General features: G+C 40.2%; 1 protein-coding gene across 12 annotated transcripts in view; it reads right to left on the minus strand.

Moving 5' to 3' along the window:
* EPB41 (erythrocyte membrane protein band 4.1) overlaps positions 1 to 24,199 on the minus strand; it is a 199,556-nt gene that overhangs the window by 166,222 nt on the left and 9,135 nt on the right. The window contains exon 1 of one of the 12 annotated variants that reach the window (XM_074305563.1): positions 185 to 334. The exons of the other annotated variants lie outside the window; for them this stretch is intronic. The gene's annotated coding sequence lies outside the window, so the exon portion shown is untranslated. Of the gene's footprint in view, positions 1 to 184; positions 335 to 24,199 lie in introns of those variants that run through there. 12 annotated transcript variants of the gene reach the window in all.

Raw genomic sequence — 24,199 nt, forward strand, 5'->3', positions numbered from 1 at the left:
ATCACTAGGTTCCCTGTTGAGGAAACCCTTCCTGCGGCGGGGCCTCGGGATTCCCGGGCGCTGCCGCAGACAAAGGCTGCGCCGGCGGCGGCGCCAGGACCGGCCCCTCGGGGACAGCTCCGCGCCCGCCAGCCCCGGCCCTGGCCTACCCGGCCCCGGTTCTCCTCGCCTCACCTCACCTTACCTCACCTCACCTCGCGGTGCACGGCTCGGGATGCTCGCGCCGCTCCCGCTCCCGCCGCCGCCCGAGGAACAATGGCAGGAGGCGCCACCGCCTCGCGGGCTGCCCGCCTGACTGACTGACTGACCAACCGACCGCCAGAAGCAGCGAGCGAGCGAAAGCAAGGAGGAAGGAAGGAGCGGGCGGCCTGGCGCGCGCGCCTCCCCCTGCCGACGGTCCCCGGCGGCGCCGCGGCCCCGGCCCTCGCGGCCCTCACGCGCGCCCGCACGCCTCCCCCTCTCCCTCCTCCCCCAACCCCTCCTCAGTTCCCCCCCACCTTCGCGCCCCACAACATTGTAGTAAACTCCGATTGGACCGCGTTCGAGGGAAGGAGGGGGCCGGGCCCGCGGGCCCCCAGCCCATTGGCTGAGGCCAAGCCCCGGCTGCGCCCTCCCGCCCCCCCCTTCCTGAAACCAGTAAGGAGGAAGAAGGGGCGGGAGGGGAGAGAAGAAAAGGGGAGGGGGAGAAAAGGAGCTGGTAGCGCATGCGCACGCGCGGGCCGAACCCCAGCTCTAAACCCGGGCCGGGTTCTAGCGCTCGCGGCGCACCCACGTGGGAGGCGAGCCCTCGGGGATCCCGGCCCTCCTGCCAGGGGAAGGGGGCGGGGAGATGCTGTAGCCCCGGGAGAGGCCGGCAGGCAAGAGGCAGAGAAACAGAAGGGGAGCCAGCTGGAAGCAGGGATGCCAAACGCGGTAGCCCCACCCCTCAGCCCTCCTCTGGAGTGCGGCACTTTTGCCCATTGGTGGAACATGGAAGGGAGCCTGGCACCTGCATCTAGCACCTGGCACTCGCTACGGCTGGCGCTGCGCCAGGCCCGCCGGGGCATCTGGCATTTGATTCACCAGGGTTCTGAAATCTCCCCGGACCTCAGTTTCCTCTTCGGTCATTCTAGTTTGGAGCACATCTTTAATCATCCTGTCAGCTCTGACTTTGTAGCACTGTCCCCATCCCCTTCCCAAAGGGACAACATACCCCCCCCCCACTGCCCTGTCCTGATTGCCTTGTGCTGACAAGTGTCTGAAAGGAAAAAAAAAAATGTGTGCATGTATGCATGTATATGTGTACATATATAGTACATATATACACACATACATACAGATATATATGCACATATTTACATATACATGTGCTCACTACATAACTTTCATGAGTAATCTTCATTAACATTCTCTTCATCATTTTTTTCTTGACAATCAACCAAACAAATCGAGCCCCTGTATAATCAATCACCTATAATGATTATTGATTTTCCAGACATAGAGATGAATGAATGGAGAGCCTGACCTGGACTCAGATACTAACTCTGTGACCCTGGGCAAGTCACTTCATCCCTGTTTGCCTCAGTTTCCTCATCTGTAAAGTGAGCTGGAGAAGAAAAATGGCAAACCATTGCAATGTCTTTACCAGAAAAAAAAAAAAATCCAAATAGGGTCAGAAAGAGTTGGACACAACTGAACAAGTACTTATGAAATTGTAACACTTGACATTCCCAACAAGCATCAAAGGTTCCTACTTAAAGCCTATCTGATTCTTAGCAGAGTGCCTAAGGACTGCCTAGCTTATTAGAAGTCACACATTATTCCTCTCTCACTGTGAAATTACAGCTATCCTAGGCCTAATTGCTGCTTCCCATAATTCACATTCCATCTCCTTTCCCCCTTCCTTTTGCACAGGCTATCCTACGCCTTTCCTAGAATGTAGAGTACTCTCTTTTTTGTCCCAAACCCTCAGAATCTTTGTTGTCCTTCAAGACAGTTCAAATTACTATTGTCTTTTTAAAGTCTTGTTTGATTCTTCTTGACCCCATTTGTGGTTTTCTTGGCAAAGATACAGAAGTGGTTTGCCATTTTCTTTTCCATCTCATCATGACTTGCTCAGGGACACAGCTAATAAATGTCTGAGGCCAGATTTGAACTCATATTCTCATGACTCCAGGACTGGTACTCTATTTCATCTCTCTATCTATTTCATATCTCTCCCTCTCCCTCTCCCTCTCCAGTGCTCTGTGTCCTTCTATTCCCAGCACTAATCATGGTACCTGGCATAGACAGTAAATGTTTGTTGACTGATAATGGTGCTTTGGGGAAAATACTACAGCCTTCCATTTTTTTACTTCTGTGACCTCCAAAAATTCACCTAATCTCTTTGGCCCTATTTCCTCATATGTTAAAAGAAATAAAAAAAATTTTTAAAAAGGGAAGGGTGGGGAGGACAGTTTTGTACTATGATTTCCATGATTCCTTCCAGCTCTCTGAGAACATGATCAGTATTAGAGTTGGAAAGTTACTTCAAAATCACTTGGTCCATCCCCCTTACTTTATATATGAAGAAATCAAGCCCCAGAGAGGGGTTAGTGACTTACTAATAAGTAAGAAACATCCCAAAACCCATCTTCCAATTCCCATCCGAGAACTCTGTCCTACAAAGGTCTTAGAGACCTCCCTTACAGGGGATTTAATAACTAGGGAGGATTTTATGTGGTGTTTTTTTTTTTTTTTCTGGGTAAGGAAAGAGGTTCAAAATGGTAAGCATCTTGGTGATGGACATTTTGACCCAGAACTGTTCTTCTCACCACTGAAAAGACTAGTAATTCCCTAGTTGTATGTATGTCAGTCTGTGTCTGGTACCATGGGACTTACATCATATCACTTCTCTACTAAACAAATGTCAGTGACTTCCTCCTACCTCCAGGATAAAATAGAAATTCTGTTTGGTACTTTATCATCTGCCTTCAACCTACCTTTCCAGTCTGAGTGCACATTGTTTTTATCCACACTCTAAATCCCAGCAAAATTAGACTATCTGTAGTTCCCCAAAATAAACTCTCTATCCCCTAAATCCCTGTTTTTGCACCTCCCTTCCCCAGTCCCTGGGAAAACCCTACTTCTCAGTATCCCTCACTTCTCTTGAGACTCAGCTCATGAGCCACCTTCTAAGGAGAAAATCTTCCAGGGAATTTCCTTATCCAGCAATTGTTTTCATCTCTCCATTGTATATTACTGTACACAGTAGGTGTGTCAATCAATCAAGAAATATTTATTAAACACCAGCTATTACAACTAAACAGATACTATGCTAGGGACACAAGTACAAAGAATGAAATATATGTAAAAATACACATAGCATAAACATAAATGGAACAATGCAAATATATGAAAGAATAGTTTAATACAAAATTAGGAGGGAAAGCTCTATTTGTCAAATTGGTGTCAGGGAGGAAGGAAAGAAGGAAGATACAATTCTTAACATCAAGAAGCTTATTCTGGGCATCCCAAAATAAGCTTAAAACTATACTATGACTTTTGGAACAGTCTGTGTTATTCCTGTGAAGGAGAATGTTTTCAAGGCCTACTACAAGAGAATATAGTGTAAGCAAATTAGAGGAGAGTAGAATATTTTGCCTGGCAGATCCATAGAAAAGGGAAGAATTTAAGACCAAACAAGGACTAGAGACCATTATGGAATGTAAAATGGATAATTCTGATTATTAAATTAAAAAGGGTTTGCACAAATAAAACCAATGCACCCGAGACTAGAAGAAAAATAGGAAACTGAAGAGGAAATTTTACAGCAAATTTCTCTGATAAAAGATTGATTTTTCAAATATCTAAAAAACTGCATCAAATCTATAAGAATCTCTAATTGACAAATGGTTAAAGAATTTGAATAGATAGTTTTCAGAAGAAGAAATCAAAGTTATCTATAATTATATGAGGAGAAATGCTCCAAATCACTGTTGGTTAAAGAAATACAAATTGAAACTACTTTGAAGTTTTTGTTTTTGTTGTTGAAATGGTTCAGTCAGATCTGATACTTTGTGACTTTATGTGGGATTTTCTCGGTAGAAATAGTGTTTGCCCCTTCCTTTTCCAGCTCATTTTATTGATGAGAAAACTGAGGCAAACAGGGTTAAATAATTTGCCTAAGGTCACACAACTAATAAGTGTCTGAAGCCAAATTTAAACTCAGGAAGATGAGCCTTCCTAACTCTAGGCTCTTTGAGGTAGCACCTCACATCTATCAGATTAGCTCATATAACAGAAAAAGAAAATGACAAATGTTGAAGGAGATGTAGAAAAACTGGGATACTAATGCATGGTGAACTAATCCAGTTATTCTGATGAACAATTTGGAACTGTACTTGTAGGGCTATAAAAATATGATTGAGAAATACCCTTTGACCCAGAAATATCACTACTAGATCAGTATCTCAAAAAGAATAAAGGAAAAGAAAAGGAACTTGTAAGTACAAAAATATGTATAAGACCTTTTTGTGATAGCAAAGAATTGGAAATTGAGAGGATGCCTAACAATTGGGCAATGGCTGAATAAGTTGTGATATATAATTGTGATAGAAAATTATTGTGCTATAAAAAATGATGACTTCCATAAAGGAGGGGAAAAGATTCACGTATTCAAAAAGCTTTGTAGTAAGTAGGTCTTTTTATGGTGGCAAAGAACTAGAAAATGAGTAGATACCTATCAATTTGGAAATGGCTGAATATGAAAGTTTATGAAAAGTAATAGAATGTTATTGTTCCATAAAAAATTATGATTTTAGAAAGACCTGGAAAGATTTACATGAACTGATGCTGAGGAAAATAAGCAGAAGCAGAAATACATTGTATGCAGTAGCAAGATTATACCATGATCAATTATGAAAAACTTGGTTCTTCTCAGTGGTTCGGTGATCCAAGACAATCCCAATAAACTTCGGATAGAAAATGTCATCTACATCCAGAGGGAGAATTATGGAGACTTAATGTAAATCAACTTTTGCTATGTTCACTTTTTTCTTTTTCTATTTTTTTCCTCTGGTGGTTTTTTTCCCCTTTTGTTCTGACATTTCTGTCCCAATGTACATAAATGTGTATAAAAAATGAATACACATGTATAACCAGAAAAAAATAAAACAATAAGAAAGAAATGATGATTTCAGAAAAACCCAGGAAGACTTATGTGAGCTGATACAAAGTGAAATGAGAGAAGAATACTACACAGCAACATTGTACAATAATAAAATATAAATTTAGGGTTAGCTATTCTCAGCAATACAATGATCTAAGACAATTCCAATGAAAAATGTTATTCACCTCCAGAGGAAGAACTGATGGAGTTTGAATGCAGATCAAAGGATACTAATTTTTTTTTACTTTATTTTTCTAGGATTTGTTTTCTTTTACAATGTGGCTAATATGGAAATATTTTGTATGACTGAACATGTATAATCATAGTAAATCACTTGTCTTCTCAAGGAGGGGAGAAGGAAGGAAGAGAAAATTTGGAACTCAAAATTTAAAAAAATGAATGTTAAAAATTGGTTTTACATGTAATTGATAAAGTATAATACAATCAATGGAAGGACAATGCCCCAGTAATCAATTCTAAGGCAATCTATCAAGTGGAAAGGGAGGAGGTATGAGAGATGCCTAATACAGCCCCCAAAGTATTATCCCATGGCTGCAGGCTAAAGGATAACCCATACCCTGTACATCTGTCTTCAGTCCCCATAAGTGGCACTCAGAACCAGATGTCATAGCCCACAGAAGCTCCCCTGAGACCTGGAGTTCGGGACCCTAATCTGGCCTCTAGGGCTCTGGGAGAATGGTGGTCCAGATCCCATCTGTAGTTTCTCTAACACCAGAACTTGACCCCTCATGGTTTCTACACCTGCCAGCTGAGCCTCATCTAGCCTTCCCACTGATATACTCTCCCCCCCACCTTTCAATTCAATACCATGGACAGTGACTAAGTATTTCATGCTTTCCGCCTTCCAAGCCCTATGTTGAGACAGGGAAAACCACAGTAACAGGTTTTACACAAACCCAATTCACAAACCCTTCTAGTTTAAGCTCCTAGCATTGAGAGCTAAGAGAGACGCCAGAAAATTTTTTTCTTCCATTTCACAGATGAGAAAAATGAAGCCCAAAATGTGATTTACATTGTTACACAGGAAGAACTGAACCAGGATTCAAACTCTGACTCCTCATCTGTGGCTCATTCCATTGCGGAAGGTGACAACGGAAATGATTGGGATACTAGGGAGAATGATATGAGCTGGACGGAAGGATTCCATATCCCTGGCAATATTCTACAAGAAAATTTGGGATGGGGTTGGAATAGGGAGATAAGAAAGAGCTTTATGAAGGAGATGGCATCTGAGCCTTGAAGCCTTTCCTTCTGGCCTTAAAGTCTAACTTAAGATGTTTCTCAGTATGTGGAGAAAAAAAATTAAAAGCCAGTCCTAATCTTTCTGCTCCCTAGAGATAAAGAATAGGAGAAGTTCCTGCAGAAGAGAAGGTTTATAGAGACCTATATAGGATGATAACATAAAAGAGGTATGTGGGACACCTCTAATTGAGAGGATTAGAACAACAAGTGGCTAACTGTGGGAATTGGATGAACCACAATGACTCTGTCTTGTGATTCAATTTCGAAGCTAGCTCACTTACCTTTCTATTCAATTGTAGCTCTGGTTCAATTTCTTTCCTGTTAAGATTTTATTAAATTACAGAAATTGTGAGAAAACTTTATGCATTGTTTGAACCCAGCCCACCTTAACTAAGGACCTATGTTAAGTTGCCCAGAGATCCAATCAGATTCCAATTTTGATACAAAGAGTTTCTCACAATTCTACATTTCAAGCAACCCATATGTCTTAAGTGGTCAATTAATTATTGTTTCCATGTTCCTTTGATGGAACACAGACATTTGGGGGGAACATCTCTTTCTGATTTCAGGAAATTGCACCTGTTCATTTTCACCCTCCCAACTTGGAAAGTCCCTTATCTTTCCTTCAATTAGAAATGAGATTACTTAATTTTGCATACTGGTTAATTGTATCCTTTTAATTAATTGCTCTTATTTGATAAATTGCTTTAATGCATAAAAATCTGTCTCTTCCTGCATTCGGGGTCCAGCCCTACACTGAAGAGGTCTGGTCCCAATGCACTGTTTAAGAAATCAATATGCTTGCTTTGTTTCCTTACTCATTTCATCTTTCACTTGATGAGGATGAAAGGGGGCAGAGAAGGATTGAATGTGGCCTGACAGATTCTGAATCCAAAGGAATCCTTCCTGAATCTGGGACACAGAGAGATTAGAGGCCCAGCTGTTCCTGAACTTGTGGGGGAGGAAGGGGAAAAGCAATGCTATTTGGATGGTGGAGACTACAGAGGCATTAAGCTGCCTTTGCCCTTTTTTATGTATCCCCAATACCTTGCCCAGTACCTCACATACAGTAAACACTACATAACAGTTTGTCCATTGGTTGATTAGATTCAACAATGACCAGCCCCAAGTCTGCTTGGGTATAGAAGAAAAGGATGTTTACATTTGTAGGGCAGACCATAAGATGCCTTTTATTGGCTGCTGATGACCTCTTCTGGACACAGGGAAAATAGAGGAAAGGGGGGAAATAAAGGAAGAGAAAGAGGAAACAGCCTACTTACTGGGCCTTAGGAAAGGGAAGAAAATTCAAGATTACAAGCAGAAAGTTCTATGGCCCTTGGTATACAGAGCAGGAAAAAGCCTTTAAAATATCATACACTAGTCCTACTCTGCCCCTGTTTTATAAATCTGGAAACTAAGTTGCCAAGAAGTGAAGAACTGGTCCAGAGTCCTATCAATTTTTGGCAAGGCTGAGTTAGTCCCTCAGTGTCCTGACTCCCTGGCCAGCTCTTCTCTCCTTACTGCATATCTGTCTTCCTAAGCCCCAGTCCAGATTAATGCCACTGCACTCCTAGATTCCCTCACAACAGAGGAGGGTTCTTCCTAGGACCATGCATTACAAATGCTCTCAAATATGCTCAATATGTCAGATGTTACTGGTTCACTGTGTTATTTTGAAACCTGTGAGGCTTCAATTTGGAGGGGAGACTGAAATAACTATTATAAAGACAAAAAAAAATCAATAAACTTTTTAAAAAGCAAATCGACAAACCAGAAGAGAATCAGAGAGTCATTCTGAGAAATCAAAGTACCCCAAGTCACAATTCCACTTATAAGCACCTTGCTTGGGTAAATCCTAATAACGTTGGATCTTAAATTCTTCCTATGTCAAATGAAAAGATTGATGACCCTGGAGGTCCCTTCCAGCTCCAGATCTCTGATCAGTGATCCTTCTGTCCCCAGGGAAGAGCTAGGGAACAGATTTCAGCTGAAGTTCTAGGGCACTGAAATCAGAGGAGGGAACAGAAATGCTAGAGTCTCTGGGGATGAAAAGGGGAGGGAGGAGAGGAAGAAAGAAGAAGAAAGAACTTAATCCAAGAAAGCTATAACCAGAGTACCTGGCTCTTCTTTGGCTGTTCATTAATTTCCAGACTTCAGTTTCCTCATCTATCCAATGAGGATAATCAAAGTCCTAGCTTCTTGACAAAGTTGTTGAGAGGATCAAAACAAGCTAATGGCTGTGAGTATTCTCTGGGAATTAAATCTCTAACCAAATGAGTGGAATCAGGTCAGTAATCATCCTCATCATTATTTTAATCTTTTTTCAAATAAAAAGTCAAAGGCATAGACAAAAATTATTATTATACTATTTTAAAAGCTCAAGGCAATCAACTTCCCTTTGTCTCCTTGTGAGGGTTCTAGTACTGGCTTGTCATTGCCTAGTTTGTGTGACCTGGGAAAAATTGTTTATTCCTAAGGATCCCACCTTGGCTCTGACATATAGAGCCCTCCCAGCTCTGACATCCTGTGTTCTAAGGGCCCTCCCAGCTCTGACAGCCTGTGTTCTTAGGGCCTCCTAGCTCTGACATCCTGTGTTCTAAGGACCCCCCCAGCTATGAAATCCTGTGTTCTAAGGTCCCTCTCTCAGCTCTGACATTTTATCTTCTAAGGTAGTCCATAAAATAAAATTCTATTCCAATCATGCTATTTCTACTCCATCCAACATCTCCATCCAGTGCCTCCCTATTACAAAACTGGACTTTTCCCCTGAACCACTATTAATTAGTCCATTTAATGAAAATACCAAAATGGCTTTGATAGGCAAGCTTCAGCCTTACCTTGCTCAATTTCAGGCCTCCACAGCTGTGGGGAAGACATCTTCAGCTATACTACATGCTAAACTACAAAAAATGCCTTCTCAATGATGAAAAAGGAGGGAAGGAGAGAATTTGGAACTCAAAATTGTAAAAAAAAAAAAAAAAATGAAGGTTAAAATTGTTTTTACATGTAATTGGGGAAAATATTAATTTTTTTAATTTTTTAAATTAAAATTATTTTTAAATGTAAGCTCCATGAGGGTAACGACTCTCTTGATTGTGTTTCTTATTTATATCTCCACACTTAATGAATATTTCATTGCTGGAGTCTGACATTTTCTGTTCTAGAGATCCTTCATCTCTGACCCTCTCAGGCAAAGCTTCTTAAACTGTGGGTCAAGACTCCATATAGGGTCATATAACTGAATCTGGAGGTCGTGAAAAATTTGGCAACAGTAAAAGGTATCAAATATTCTGCCAAGATTTCTTTTTGTAAAAATAAACAAGCACATCTACCTCATTAGCATACAAATTTGCCTTTGTCTTTAATAAATGGAAAAAGTATTTGTATACCAAAGGATTATTTTAAAAATAAATTTCTTTATGATGTATCATCAGTAAATGTTTGATTTGTAAACCTATATACCCAGGTCAAAAGGGATCACAAAAGGAAAAAGTTTAAGAAACCTGTTCTGTGGTATCACCTTTGCCATTTGGAATCTACATAAAAGCAGGCAGATAGGGCAGTGTTGATAATAAAAGTGGATGAGAACTTCAAGCAGAGGAGGGAAGGGATCTGCTAGTCACCCCTGCGCCACTTCATCTCCAGGGGCAGTACCCTGCTGGCTTGGTCCTGTCTGTCTTCACTGGGAAGCAAGGCATGGTGTTCCTATTAGACAGGCCCTTTTATGAGCATTGGACTTAGAAGCCCAGCACATTTGAAATGGTTTTTCTTGAGTGAAAATTCTTCCTGCCAGAGTTATCTCTTCTTACCCTGTCCATGGCTGGGACTATATCCTTGGGACTTCTCAGAGAAACCTATAGAGATTTCATAACCAGTTGTACCCTGGAGTTTCCCTTGCAATTGGGCTGATAAAATCAGGGATTTTCTGACATAATAAACTCAGAGCTCAAAATCAAGAGACCTGTTGTCCAGTCCCAATTTTATGTTTAAAAAAAAAAAAAAAAAAAAAAAAAAGGTCACTCAGTGATGTTGAGCAAGTAACTCCCCCTTACCCAAACTTTTAGATTATCTCTAAATCTTTTTAATGCTAATGCTAAAGACCTATGACCTAAGCCTCAGAAAAAGAATTGTAAAAGAAGTACTGGATTTGGAATGAAAAGACCAAGTTCAAATGCTGGCCTAGCTCTCTTGAGCAAATGATTTCCCTTGTCTAAACTTCAGTTTCTGTTCTTTACTTGTAAAAAGAGGTCAAACTCAACCCTAAGGTGTCTTTTAGCTCTTAGCCCATGACAATGGTGCGTAAAATCAGGTGAGAAGAATGGGGTATTGAGGAAAATGGGAAATCTGATGGAAAAGGGGATAAAGATGCAGAGACAAACAGGCCAGAGACCCAGAAGGCTGTGGTGACAGCAGCAGAGACGGCACCCATTCATCCCTGGCTTTTAGCCATTCCCTGTTTTATGCTCTCAAGCAGCTGCCTAATTGACTCAGTGTTGCTTTCCAACTTTGGTTGGGGGTGGGGACAACAAAAAATTGTAATAAAAAGAACAAAATCTTGCTTCTGCTGAGCATATTTTCAAAGCGAACACTTGCGGGGTGGGTGCTGTCTGCCAAACACCACCCCAGCATGGTTTTCTGCTGCTATACAAAAGGGCCTTGTCAGGGTAACTCTCCTGTCTCTAAACGCTAATTACAAGTAATGATATAATAACTGTTGTGGGCCCAGCAGTGGAACAGCACTGACTCAAAACGCTGTATGTTTTAGGAACAACAGATCCGGGACTCCCATTGAAATGGAGGGTTTCCTAGTAGCTCACCAAAAGGACACATGTCAGAACTAGGAGGAAAGGTTAGAACCCAGAATGTCAAGGCTGGAAGGAAGGTACCTTAGAACACAAGATATCAGAGCTGGAAGGGCTCTTAGAATATAGAATGTCAGAGCTGGGAAGGACCTTAGACCACAGAAAGTTAGAACAGGGAGGGCCCTGGACATCAGAGTTGGGAGGGCCTTAGGATATCAAGCAAAGTTGTTCTAGAAAGAGTACTGAACTCTAAGGTCATGGGACCTGAGTTCAAACAGTTTTGCCCCCTTAATACCTATGTCACCAAAAAGCCTGTAGTGAGTGTGGGGCCCAAGGAAATAGGGAAGCAGCCTTGTTTCCTCCCCAGGGAGCCAGGATCTTCCACTTCAAACTTATTGAATATGTTCACCAAGGACACACAATCTTGAGATGATTCTAGCCAGGAAATGTGAGTTCCAGTTCAGAATCAAAATATCAATGCATTTGTTTGTTAAAGCTCTTTACAACCTAACTCCTTCCTCTTTCTAGTCCTGTTATCTTTTATTCTTCTTGCACTACTACCATACACTCCATGCTCAAGCTTTAATGACCTACTTGCTGTTCCCTGAAAATGATACAATCCCTGTACCTTTATACTATGTACACTCCCCCCCATGTTTGTAATGTTCTCCATTCTCTTATAAGAACAGCTTATATTAAGTTGCTAGCATTGAGCACTGTTAAGAATTGCTTTTGAACCTCACAACAATCTTGGTAGGTAGATGCTGTTATTAGCCCATTCTACAGATAAAAAACTAAAACAGTAAAGTGACTTGCTCAGGATCACACAGTTAGTAAGTGTCTGAGACCACATCTAAACTCAAGTCTTCTTGCTTCCAGACCCAGAACTACATCACTTAGCTGTCTCTTGATTTCTCTGGCTTCTTTCAAAAACTCAGCTCAATAGAACCAAGAGAACACTGTACACAACAAGATTATATAATGAATTCTGATGGACATGACTCTTTTAAACACTTAGGTGACTCAGGTCAGTTCCAGTGGTCTTGTGATGGAGAGAGCCATCTGCACCCAGAGAGAGGACGGTGGGAACTGAGTGTGGATTACAACGTAGCATTTTTACTCTTATTGTTGTTGTTTGCTTGCAGTTTGTTTTCTTTCTCATTTTTTTCCTTTTTGATCTGATTTTTCTTATGCAGCAAGATAATTGTGGAAATCTGTATAGAATTGCATGTTTAACATATATTAGATTACTTGCTGTTTGGGGGAGAGAATAGAGAGAAGGAAGGGAGGAAAAAATTTGGAAAACAAAGTTACCCAAGGAAGGTTCTGCCAAACTGAAAGGTCTTCAAGAATGGCCTAGTGATAGACAAGCACATCTACTTCCTGACCTAAATTTGCTGGATATCAGTCCACTATAAGTCATGAAACTATTTCCTGAAAGAGGAGGGCCAAGCTGTGATCTACATGGATAAAGGACATCCCCTCCTCCAAGAAATCCCAAATCCTTATGGGAAATAAAGAGGAGGTCAAGAAGGAGAGATGTACCAGGAGCTATTTTAGATGGGAGCTGACCAAGGCAAGCCCAGTATTTTTTATCAAGGAAAGTGGAGAAGGGAAACTCTGCCCCCCTGTGGCTCCCTGTGGGATGGACAGTTGCAGATGGGAGCCCAGGACATGTAGCTATGTCCTCTGAGAAGAAAAGGCATGGCCACAGCCCACAGGCTTCAGTGGGAAAAAGAGGAGTTCCTTATATCTTAAGAAACCATGAAGCCAGAAAAAGTCTGAGAACAACAGGGCTGGAAAGAGCCTTGGAAAAAATGGTTTCTCCATCTAGCTTAACCCCCTCATTTTACTGATGGGGTAGCTGAGGTCTAGAGAAAGAAAACTGTATACTTAGGACCACAGAACAATAAGGATGAACACAGTCAGAGAATCCGAGTCTATATCCTTGTAAAGCAACCTGTCTCACTTTGACAACTGGCCAAGGGTCTCATGGCTGTCACTGCCCTTCTGATGTTGAGCACCTAGCTCGGCGCACTCTTTTTTAACCTTTTCCTTCTCCCAGAGCAGTAGTTCCCTTGGGACCCTAGTGGAAGGATTGAGAGAGGAAGAAACTCAACTGTGCTCGAATCATAAGCCATAGAGCTAGAAGGGCCCTTAGTACACAGAACATCATTTAAATGTGCTAACTTCAGTTCCTCATCTATAAAAGTGGGGCAGGATGTTGAACTTGCCTCAGTTTCAAAGTCTTTAGAAGCCAATTCTGTCATTTGACACAGAGGGAAACTAAGGTACAGGGAGATTAAGTTACTTGCCCCACACAAGACAGTTTAGAGACTGAGGTAGGATTGGAATCCAAGTGTTCTTGACTCTTGGTCCACTGACCTATATATTTGCTTCTCAAAGGCTATTGTCAGAAGTGAGACAACTTCTTTAGGAATATAGCAGGGAGCTATCCTGCTACCAGAAAGACCTTTGGGGGGCAATTGGACAAGAATCTCATGGCTATCACTGTCTTTCTGATGCTTTGTCTGACATTTCCTGGGCTACCTAGCTGAGCACATTCTGCCAAGCTCAAAGCTTCTTAAGCTATGGGTTACAACCCCATATAGGGTATCTTAACTCTCAGTAGGACCACAAAATTATGATTATTATTAAATGTTTGAAAAAGCTCAAAGCTTTCTTTTCAAAACTGTGGGTCATAATCCCATATGTGGTCTCAACTGAATGTGGGGCCACAAAATTATGATTATCATTAAATGTTTAATTTGTGTATCTATTTTTTATACCCATATTACCTGGGTTATATAAAAATTTCTAAGGCAAAAAAAGATTGTGAGTAGAAAAAGTTTAAGAAGCTTTGGGTTAGTTCAAAATCTATGATGCCATGAATCTTTATCAAAGTTAATTGTAGGATCCAGAATAGAACAGAGATCATCTTATTCCCAGCATTCTGCACTTTATTTTCTCAGGCTACTTTGTCCACACCTTCTAGGGAACTCTAAGCATCTTTGCTCAATAGGCAGCTATAAGCAGGAAAAGGGCCCAATAAAAAGCCCTGACCCCTCAGTTAAATTTGAGACAAACCAGTCTCAAAGGCCCTGGACCATGGCCAATAGGAGGAGGTACTGGTTACTAAGTACCAGAGAAGTTCAGGAATCCAATCCTGCTACTAGCTCAGTGACACATGGACATAACCTTCAGAGGCCCTTCATAAGCTTTCACTGCTTCCTTCACATGGTTTTCACCAAGCTACATGAAAAGGAAACTGCTTCATATATACAAAGACTTTTTTTCCCAATATTTCTTTCTCTTCCTGAAAGCTATACTGCACCCAGATTCTACTCAGGAAGGGAATCAGAAGACATAGGGTATGTGAGGATTAAGAAACTGTCCTGCTACCAAACAGACCTTTTAGGGACAAATTAGCCAAGGGTCTCAAGGCTATCACTGTATTTCTAATGCTTTGTCTGCTACTTCCTGGGCCACTTATTTTGGCACACTCTGCCAAGCCCAGGGCTTAATTGGGGCCTGGGGCTTCTTCCTTAACCTTTAGCTTCTCCCAGACCTGTAGCTCTCTTAGAACCCTAATAGAAGGACTAAGAAAAGAAAGAAACTCAACTGTGATCAAATCATAGGCTGTTAAGAGCTGGAAGGTCCTTAGAACACAGAATATCAAAGTTGGAAATGACCCTGGAAGATGGAACATCAAAATTGAATTGTCAAAATCGGAAATGATCTTAGAACATGGAATGTAAGAGCTGGGAAGGGGTTCAAGAACAGAGAATGTCAGGATTAGAAATGATCTTAGTATATGGAATGCCAGAGCTGGAAGAAACTTAGATTAGGGAATGTCTTTTGTCTCCCCTATAGAAACTAAATCCCTTGAGAGCAGAAGCTGTTTCTTTTTGTCTTTTCATTCCCCCAAGTGTAATAGCTCAGGGTATGGTTCTTACAGTCAAGAGATCTGAATACAAATCCTTCCTCTTGATGATGTGGGACTCCAAACTGTTACTTAACCAATCTCAGTTTCCTCCTTCATAAAATAAAAATAAATATTCTATTCTCTTTATCACACAATGGAATAAATGAGTTCTAAAATGCTTTATGCATCTAAAATATTCTGTGATCATAAAGCACTATAGAAATATATTATTATTATCATTACCATTATTAACTTGCATGAGAGCTTTATTGCCTCATCTGTTGGAGCCTGCCTACTCCCTACTATGAGGCTGCCTCTCCTCTGTGGGGTGGAAGACTTAGCCTACCTAACAAAGAGGAACAAAATTTTTTGGTGACTATGACCATAATTATCTGCAATCACTACCCTGCTTCATTGTCAAGAGTACAGAGCTCCCCTCCCTTAGTGAACTAGGAGGGACTAAAAGAACTTAGTGTGGTCAGACCAAACAATGCTAAAGTCAATAAATTATTACCATTCCCAGGAGTTTCTTCCTTAGCTCTACTCCTAATCTGGTATTTCATCAATGATTACTGAGAGTTAATGTTTATATCACATATTTAAGCTTTATAAAAGCATTGGTCTAGAGCTGGGAGGTATCTTGAAGAACATCTTATCCAATCTTCCCATTTATAAGATTAGGAAACTGGGGCAAAGAGCATTTAAGTTACTTGGTCAAGATGATAAAAGTAAAGAAGGGCAGAGGCAGATCCCCAAGTCCAAATTTAATGCTTATTCATTGCAGTGGATCTACAAAACATTCCATATACATTTGGCCCTATGGAGATCCCATGAGGGAGGTACTATATTATTATTTCCCACTTAAAGGGGAAACTAGGTAGCCCAGTAAATAGAGCATTGGACTTGGAGTCACAAAGATTCATCTTCCTGAGTTAAAATCTGGTTTAGATACTTCCTATATGATCATGGGCAGTTGCCTCAGTTTCCTCATCTGTAAAATGAGCTGAAGGAGAAAATGGCAAACCACTCCAGTATTTTTGCCAAGAAAACCCCAAATGGGGTCACAAAGAGTCAGATACGATTGAATAACCCTTTTAAAGATGAAGAAACAGACAGAGTTAGTGATTTGTCCATTGTGCTGAGCATGTCATTCCACTGCTCAAAAAGCCTGGATTACTCTGCTGAAAGGCAGTTGTGCTACAGAAGAGGAAACATTTGAATTAGATTTTAAAAACCTGCATTCATGTCCTGTTCGGTCACTAAGTTACTTACTTGAGTACAAAAGTTTCTTCACCTGTAAAAACAGGTATCATAAGATTCCTCCAACAAAGTAAGTGTCCATCAATTAACTAAAAAAATGGGGTACATCATGGCAATGGAATATTTTGTTATTGAATCATTTCAATTGGGTCCAACTCTTCCTAACCTCATTTGGGATTTTCTTAGCAAAGATACTGAAACGGTTTGCCATTTCTTCTTTCAACTCATTTTATAGAGGAAACTGAAACAAAAAGGGTTAAGTGTCTTGCCCAGGATCATACAGTTAGTAAGTATCTTAGAGCAGGTTTAAACTCAGGAAGAGTCTTCCTGACTAGATCCAGTCATCTATGCATTATGGCACTGCCTAGCTGCCCCCAATGGAATATTACTATGATGTAAGAAAAGACAAAAGAATGAATACAGAAAAGCTTGGAAAGATCTACATAAATGGATGCAAAGTGAAGTAAACAGAGTCAAGAAAACAATATATACAATGACCACGACAATGAAAATCATGAAAAAAATCAGAAGTCAATGCCATAAAATTGTTATGAACAAACATGTCTTGAAAAAAGAGATATAAGAAGTCATTCCCACCCACCTCCCTTGCAGAAGTAGGAAGCCCAATATCATAGATTGCACAGATTCTCAAACTTTTAAAAAATATATTTATCAGTTATGCTAAATTTCCTCTCTTTTAAATAAAGGATGGCTCTCTGGGAGGAGGAAGGAAGAGACCTTGGAGAAAACTATGATGATATTAAAAAATACAACAATAAAAACTGAAAACAATAATAATAATCCTCTTATCTAACTTGTCAAATGAATAAATGAATGATAAATAAATGAAGGAATTTATAAATTGATTGTTTATATGTCATGCACTGATAATGTAAATAGAAAAGCAAAGACATAGGGAGAGGACTTTGACAACTGTTAACTGCCCCAAAAGTATGGACTCCCATTTCTCTGCCTTTTTCTGAATTCCTGCTATTCTTGTATCTGACCCAGTGCGGGGTACATATTTAACAGTTTGATTATTAATGGTATGACAATTTGGAAGAAGGATATTTTGCAAACCAGTATGCAGCAAAGGAGTAAAGTCTACTCAGTCCTATCTATACTGATTTTTCCTTTCTCTAAATACCTGGCACAGTGTGGAGCACCCAGGAGAAGTTTCTGATTGGCATTCTTCGATTCAGTTTATTTCAAGTCTACTTTGAGCCAAGAAAACAATATACATAGTAATTACTTTGAATGTGAAAGGAAAGATCAATGAAAGATCAATATAAAGTAAATATATTAGGGGCAGCAGATAGAGAACTGGACCTGGAGTGAGGAGTCCTGAATTCTAGGCCTCTAACACTTATTAGTCAAATGACCTCAGGCAAGACACTTGATCCCAAATGCCTCCAAAAAAACAAAGTTATCAGATGAAGTTATCAGATGAAGACCTATGAGAAGATAGGTCCAACCTGCCCTTCACAGAGACATTCAGGTGTTAGGCATTACACATTTTTTTGGACTTTTTCTTCCTTTGAATAAATACTATTTGTCATATGGGATGGATCTTGGTACAGGAGGGAGAACTAAGAAAAAGAAAATATCAATGAACATTTAAAAAGTTACCAAAATTTTTCAAGTCAACTACATCAAATCCTTACAAGAGCTACAAAGTTGCACAGCTGCAATTCACATGCACAATTAACAATAACACAAACAAAAAGGAAACAAAAGTTTCCTTGCCTTTTTAAGAGTCTCAGCTAAAATTTTCTACAAGAGCTCTCTCAATGCTATGCTTTCCCTCTGTTGATCATCTCCACCTTACTTTTTTGTGCATAGTTATTTGCATGGTGTTTACCACCATCAGACCATGAGTTTCTTAAGACTTTTTTGTTTTTGTATTCTCAGAGTTTAGCATATCTGTTGACACATAGTAGGCACTTACTAAGTCACCTTGAGTGATTAAAACAATATACAATTGTAACGAGCTGTCGTCTCCAGAAGCTGCCGGATCGCTCTCTGGGAAGAGATCTGCTGTGTCTACTCAAATCTCTCAGACAGATTCTTCTTCCTGTAACGAACCGTTGTCTCCAGGCAGTTGCTGTTAACTCTTGTCCAAAGAAGTGACTTCCCTTCCTGCAGAGAGCCCCGTCAAGCCTGATGCAATTCAGAGTCTTCCTCTTTCTCTGAGAGTCCTCTTCTTTTATTCTCCCAGAGAATGGGCGTGGGATAATGCAAGGGCTTCTGGGAAGAACCACCCCAGCCAATGAGCTTGCCCCCTCTATCAAGTCAACCTGAGTTCTCACCTTGTAATTGTCCAGAAAACCTGAATTCTCACCTTGTCACTGTCCAGACAACCTGAGTTCTCACTTAGTAATCCTAACATCTCCCCCTTTCTTTTGATTTAGAACATAGGACAGTCATGACCTTGAAACATAAATCCATCAATATGGGAAGTATTACAGATAATTACATAAATGACCTTGAAACATAAATCCATCAATATGGGAAGTATTACAGATAATTACATGAATTACATAAGCACATAGTAACATAGTAACATAACACATGCTAGAAGTATATAACATAATCATAAATTGAAAATTTATAAATGTCCATAAGCCCATTGTCCATTAGTCTCATCTTGTGTGAGGAAGTCCAATGATTCCTGCTGGTTTTTAAAGTTCTTTAACAGTCTTCTTATTATCCATGCTCTTTCAGTGTCAGATGTTTCTTAGATCTTCTCCTTTATTTTGAGGTCTTTCTCTTTTTCTGTCTCTCTCTGATGGACAAGGCGAATATGACTCGTTGGCACCCATCTGATTCCTTCTCCTGCTGAAGAAATACAAGCAAACCCTCTCTCCCAGGCAGTTAACCTATCTAATTTCCTTCTATTTACCACTTTCTAAATCTCTTCTCATCATCTGACAATTACATTGGAATTGTTTGCACTGGATACAGCCCTGTTGGTTTAAAAGGCCTGTATTCTCCCCAAGTGTAATCCATTTTTGCAATCTGATTGCCTTTTGGCTCACTGATTGGGTAATCCCTTTCTGCCATGTGATTGCTTTTCTGCTGGTTGATTAAATCAGAGTCCTGGCCTTCTAAAGGTTCTTTGGGTGTAACATCAGCTGCCATCATGCCCCAAGTCTTTTTTGCCTGGGGCCCTGGATCTGGGCCCCTCATCCTATTTCCCTGAATTAGTTTACACTCTGATGCCCAATGGAGTCCTCTGTTGCATTTTGGACATGGGGTTTTAGGTCTTCTCTCACCCTGTCTTCTCACTGTATCTCCATATCTACACTGAGCTCTTAGATGCCCAATTTTTCCACATTGAAAACATCGCCGAGTTTCTCTAGAAGGCCCTTGCCAGGAGGGACCCTGTCTTTCCACATTCATCATTGTCCGGGTGTAAAAAGCATTTGTTCCCACTGTAGCACAGCGTCTTATGATCTCCTCTAAAGGAGCATCTTTGTCTAATCCCCATATAATTCTTTTGCAAATCTCATTGGCATTTTCCTTAGCCAGATGTCTAGTCATTATTTCTGTAGCTGCATTTTCTCCAATAGTTCTTTTGACAGCATTTTGCAAACGTCCCACAAAATCTGCAAAAGGTTCATTGGGACCTTGCTCTATTTTAGTGAAAGCCTCTCCCCGATCTTTCTGTCCAGGGAGGACACCCCAAGCTTTTATTGCAGCCTTAGCAATTTGTTCATATATTGTCATGGTATAATTAATCTGTTCCGAATTCTCTCCATATTGACCTTCACCAGCTAAGTGCTCAAAAGTGAATTGTGTGTTAACTCCTATTTCCAAATTGCATCTGACTTGAATTTTACATAATTCATGAAATTCCGCAAGCCATAATAAATTTTCTCCAGGCTCCAGACATGTCCTTGCTATGGATTTCCAATCATTCGGGGTTAGGACTTCATAAGACACTTAGCCAGATGTCTGGGTAGCCAATCTGCTCCTTGATGGCTGTGGCCTTCTCCTGAGCTCTCTTCTTGGATATTTCATCCATCCATTTTAACTCATTGAGGGTCTCAATAAATACCTCACGTATTTTTTGGATGAGATCACTGACACATCCTGGTCCACCTTCTCCCTCAGTTTCTTCAGACTTTTCTGTGCATTAGACTTAAGATTCTCCAATGTATTCTCAAAGAACAAGTCCTCTGTGAAGTTTAGCTGGTAATATTCATCATCAAGTTTCTTATTTTGTTCTTCTTATTATCCATGCTCTTTCAGTGTCAGATGTTTCTTAGATCCCCAACCTGTTCAAGTTCAAGTTCATGGATTCTACATTCTGTACTTGAGCAGGTTGGGGATTTGCTTGTTTTCTGATAAGTACTTGCAATTCAATCTGCCTGCTGGAAAACCATCTTGGAGCAGGGTTAATGGACTTAATGACAAAACTGGGCAAGGATCACTAAGAGCATTGTACAACAACCCGGAACAGGCTCACCTTGTCACTGTCCAGACAACCTGAGTTCTCACTTAGTAATCCTAACATACAATAAATGTACAAGGTAGGAGATGGGAATGATGTTTTTGTAAGATCTGAAAGTGGAAGGAAGGTCATAACTGACCAAGGGAAGCAGGAAATCATAGACTCACAGAAGACTCTTAGGATTAAAAGGAAACTCGGATGCTTTCTAGTCCTACCCATCCATAACTGATCCAGAATTAATTCCCTCTACACCACATCCTTTCCAAAAAAACTTCCAAGGAGAGAGAACCTACAATCAGAGAAAATACTGTGGGAGTGGGGAGATGAAATCAGAAAACCTGTGTTCAAATTCTGCTTCTGTAGATTATTATGTGTCTGAGCCTCAATATATTCATTTGTTTAAAAGGGAGAGGGGGTACTATTGTCTTTTGAAGCCACTTCCTATTTTCATCTGGGATCCAATCACCCCCCAAGAAACCCATTTATTGCACCTAAGATAGCTCTAATCATTACGAAATTATTTTTCCAACATCAAGCTTAAATCTGTCTTTTTTGCAATTGCTACCCGTTACTCCTAACTCTCTCTTTTGATTCATCATCATCATTATCATCATTACTTATAAATATCATTTCATCCCATTCTCAAAACAAACCTAGGGGCTAGATGTTATTATTATCCCCAATTTTTATAAATGAGGAAACTGAGACAAATAGAGTTTAAATGACTTATCATGATTGCACAATGTTAAGGAAAATGTCAATTTTCTGAGAGTCTCCACAGCTGTGGATCATAGCATCTGATGGAGTTGTAGGGCAGCTTTTGCTGAAACAAGTGTTTCAGACTGGGAACCAGATAAATTGGAGGCTGAGGGAAGAGAAGAGAGGTCAGACAATGCAAGGGCCTCTCAGTCAGAGAGGTCAGAGAACAGCAACTGCCTCTCAGTCTCCTTGTATCATTCTCTCACAAGAGGAGAACCATTCTGGGTTGGATCTCCAGCAGCCACTGTCATGTGGCCCCCGTGTATTTCAGCAGCTCTCCTGTGTATTCTAACAGCACAATATTTAGTGTTTGATGCAGAATTTGAATTAAGATCTTCCTAACTCCAAATCCAATGCTCTATTTATTGGGCCACCTAGTGTCCCCTGATAGTACCTGACTAATGCTTCTTCTTAAAGCCCTTAAAGATAGCTATGGTGTAAGCTCCATTCTCTAAGCCTTTTCTTCTCCAGACTAAATATTCCCTAATTCCTTAAAAATGTACTCATAGGATATAGGCTTCTGGCCCTTCCCCATCCTGACTGACCTCCCTCAGATGCCCTCCACCTTATCAATGTGATTCAAAAACTGTGGCATCCAGAACAGAAAGATTCCTCCCATTGTGGGCTGGCCAGGACAAAGTACAACAGGACCATGGCCTCCTAATTCCTAGAAGCTATGTTCATCAGACAAGGCTTTCTAGAGAGTGGCAGTTGAATCAAGTATGATAAGAGAGGTGGGATATCATTATAGCAAGAGGGAGGAGAAGGGAATGAGAAAAGGAATGACAAGGAAAGAGCATAACATAGAAAATGTAGGGAGAAGCATAGAGTTCAGAGAAAAGCAGCTAAATGATGTAACAGATAGACAGCCAGACCTAGCTAAGTCTGAGACTGAATGATCCATCAGCTCACCTTCCTGAATTCAAATATGGCTTTAGACACTTATTAGCTATACAATCCTAGGCAAGTCACTGAACCCTGTTTACCTCAGTTTCCTCATCTACAAAATAAACCTAACAAGGAATTAGCAAACCATTTCAGTATCTTTGCCAAGAAAACCCCAAATGGGGGCACAAAGAGTAGAATATGACTAAAAAAAAACTGAACAAGCTCATGACTCCAGACCTAGGACTCTACCCACTATACCATCTTACCGCCTCAAAATTCTATGTAAATGCTAGCTATTATTAGAGAAGAATAGTTTGAGACATGGATAGAAAGGTAAGGTAGATTAAGATTATACTTGAATATCAGCCTAAATAGTTTGGCATTTTCCCAATAAGCAACAAAAGAGTTGTTGAAGATTTCAGAGTAATCTCTCTGACCCATCCCCACATCACAGAAGAGGTAACTCAGAGCCACGTAGGTTCCTGGTAGTAGCAGAAGGGGCTCACCTCAGATTATGAAGGCAACATGAATGGAACAGGGGGTGCATGGTATTTAGAATGCTCTTATTGTATTGTATTGTCTTGCATCATCTTGTCTTGTAATTGAACCAATCACACAACCAAATCCTCAATCAAAGGCACCTAAAGCAAACTAGATGGTAATGAGCACCTCTTCACTGGAGACACTAATACAGAGACTAAATGACCACTTAAGACCCAGCTTAGATACTACTTCCTCCAAGAAGCCTTTCCTGATTTTCCTAGTTAACATCAATAAAAAGTAATTTCAAGATGAGTGTTAAGTCATATGTAATGCAATGTTCCCTGCATGTAATGAACCCTAGTGAGAGCAAAGACTGCCTTCTTTTTTATCCCTACAGAGCTTTACACTTAATAAATATATGTTGGGCCAGGACTTCTGATATTTCATGTTCTAAATTCAGTTCAGTTCACCAAGCACTCTATTCTCCATTGTTAAGATGCTCATCATTCAAAGAGGACACCTGTCTTTAAAAAGCAACAATAGCAGCAGCAGCAGCAATAACAAATCCTTGTTGGGAAACTCAGGTAGTGTTTGACTTATCAAGTGATTGTAATGTATTACCAAATGATAAGCATGAGGCTAAAAAAAAAAAAACTCACCAATGTTTTACAGATAATAAATGTCAGGATTGAAATCCACAATCCCAGATTTTTCTTGGAATTCTTTGTTAAATTCAACCATATGACTTTACAGGAGACATAAAAAACAAAAAAAATGATAGTTTTATTTTTTTTCAATACACAAGAATGAACAAGATGAAGAAATTTTCAAATATAAATTCCACCAATGTTTCAGAAGAAGTTGTGAATAAGTTAAAAATATTTAAATTTTCTTGTGTTCTTACATGCCATTTGCTAATATGAATCATACTATTGAAATGAAACAATTCAGGCAGGGTATTTCAAAAATAAACAAATAGATAAGTAAATAGATAATACATATGTTGGATTTAATTGTGAGGTTGTAGATCTGTCCCAATCTGGTGCGCTCCTCTCCTTGGGGCGGGGAGAGGGGAGAGAAATAACAAAAAAAAAAAAATTATTAAGGGGACATGAAGAATATATGGTAAATAACCATATTATCTTCTCGAAATATTACCCAAGGAGAACTATTGGGGGAGGGGAGGAAACTGAGAAGTTGAACAAAGAAAAATTTATAACACCAAAAATGCCATA

Source organism: Sminthopsis crassicaudata, chromosome 3 (assembly GCF_048593235.1).
Source record: "Sminthopsis crassicaudata isolate SCR6 chromosome 3, ASM4859323v1, whole genome shotgun sequence".
Classification (NCBI taxonomy): domain Eukaryota; kingdom Metazoa; phylum Chordata; class Mammalia; order Dasyuromorphia; family Dasyuridae; genus Sminthopsis; species Sminthopsis crassicaudata.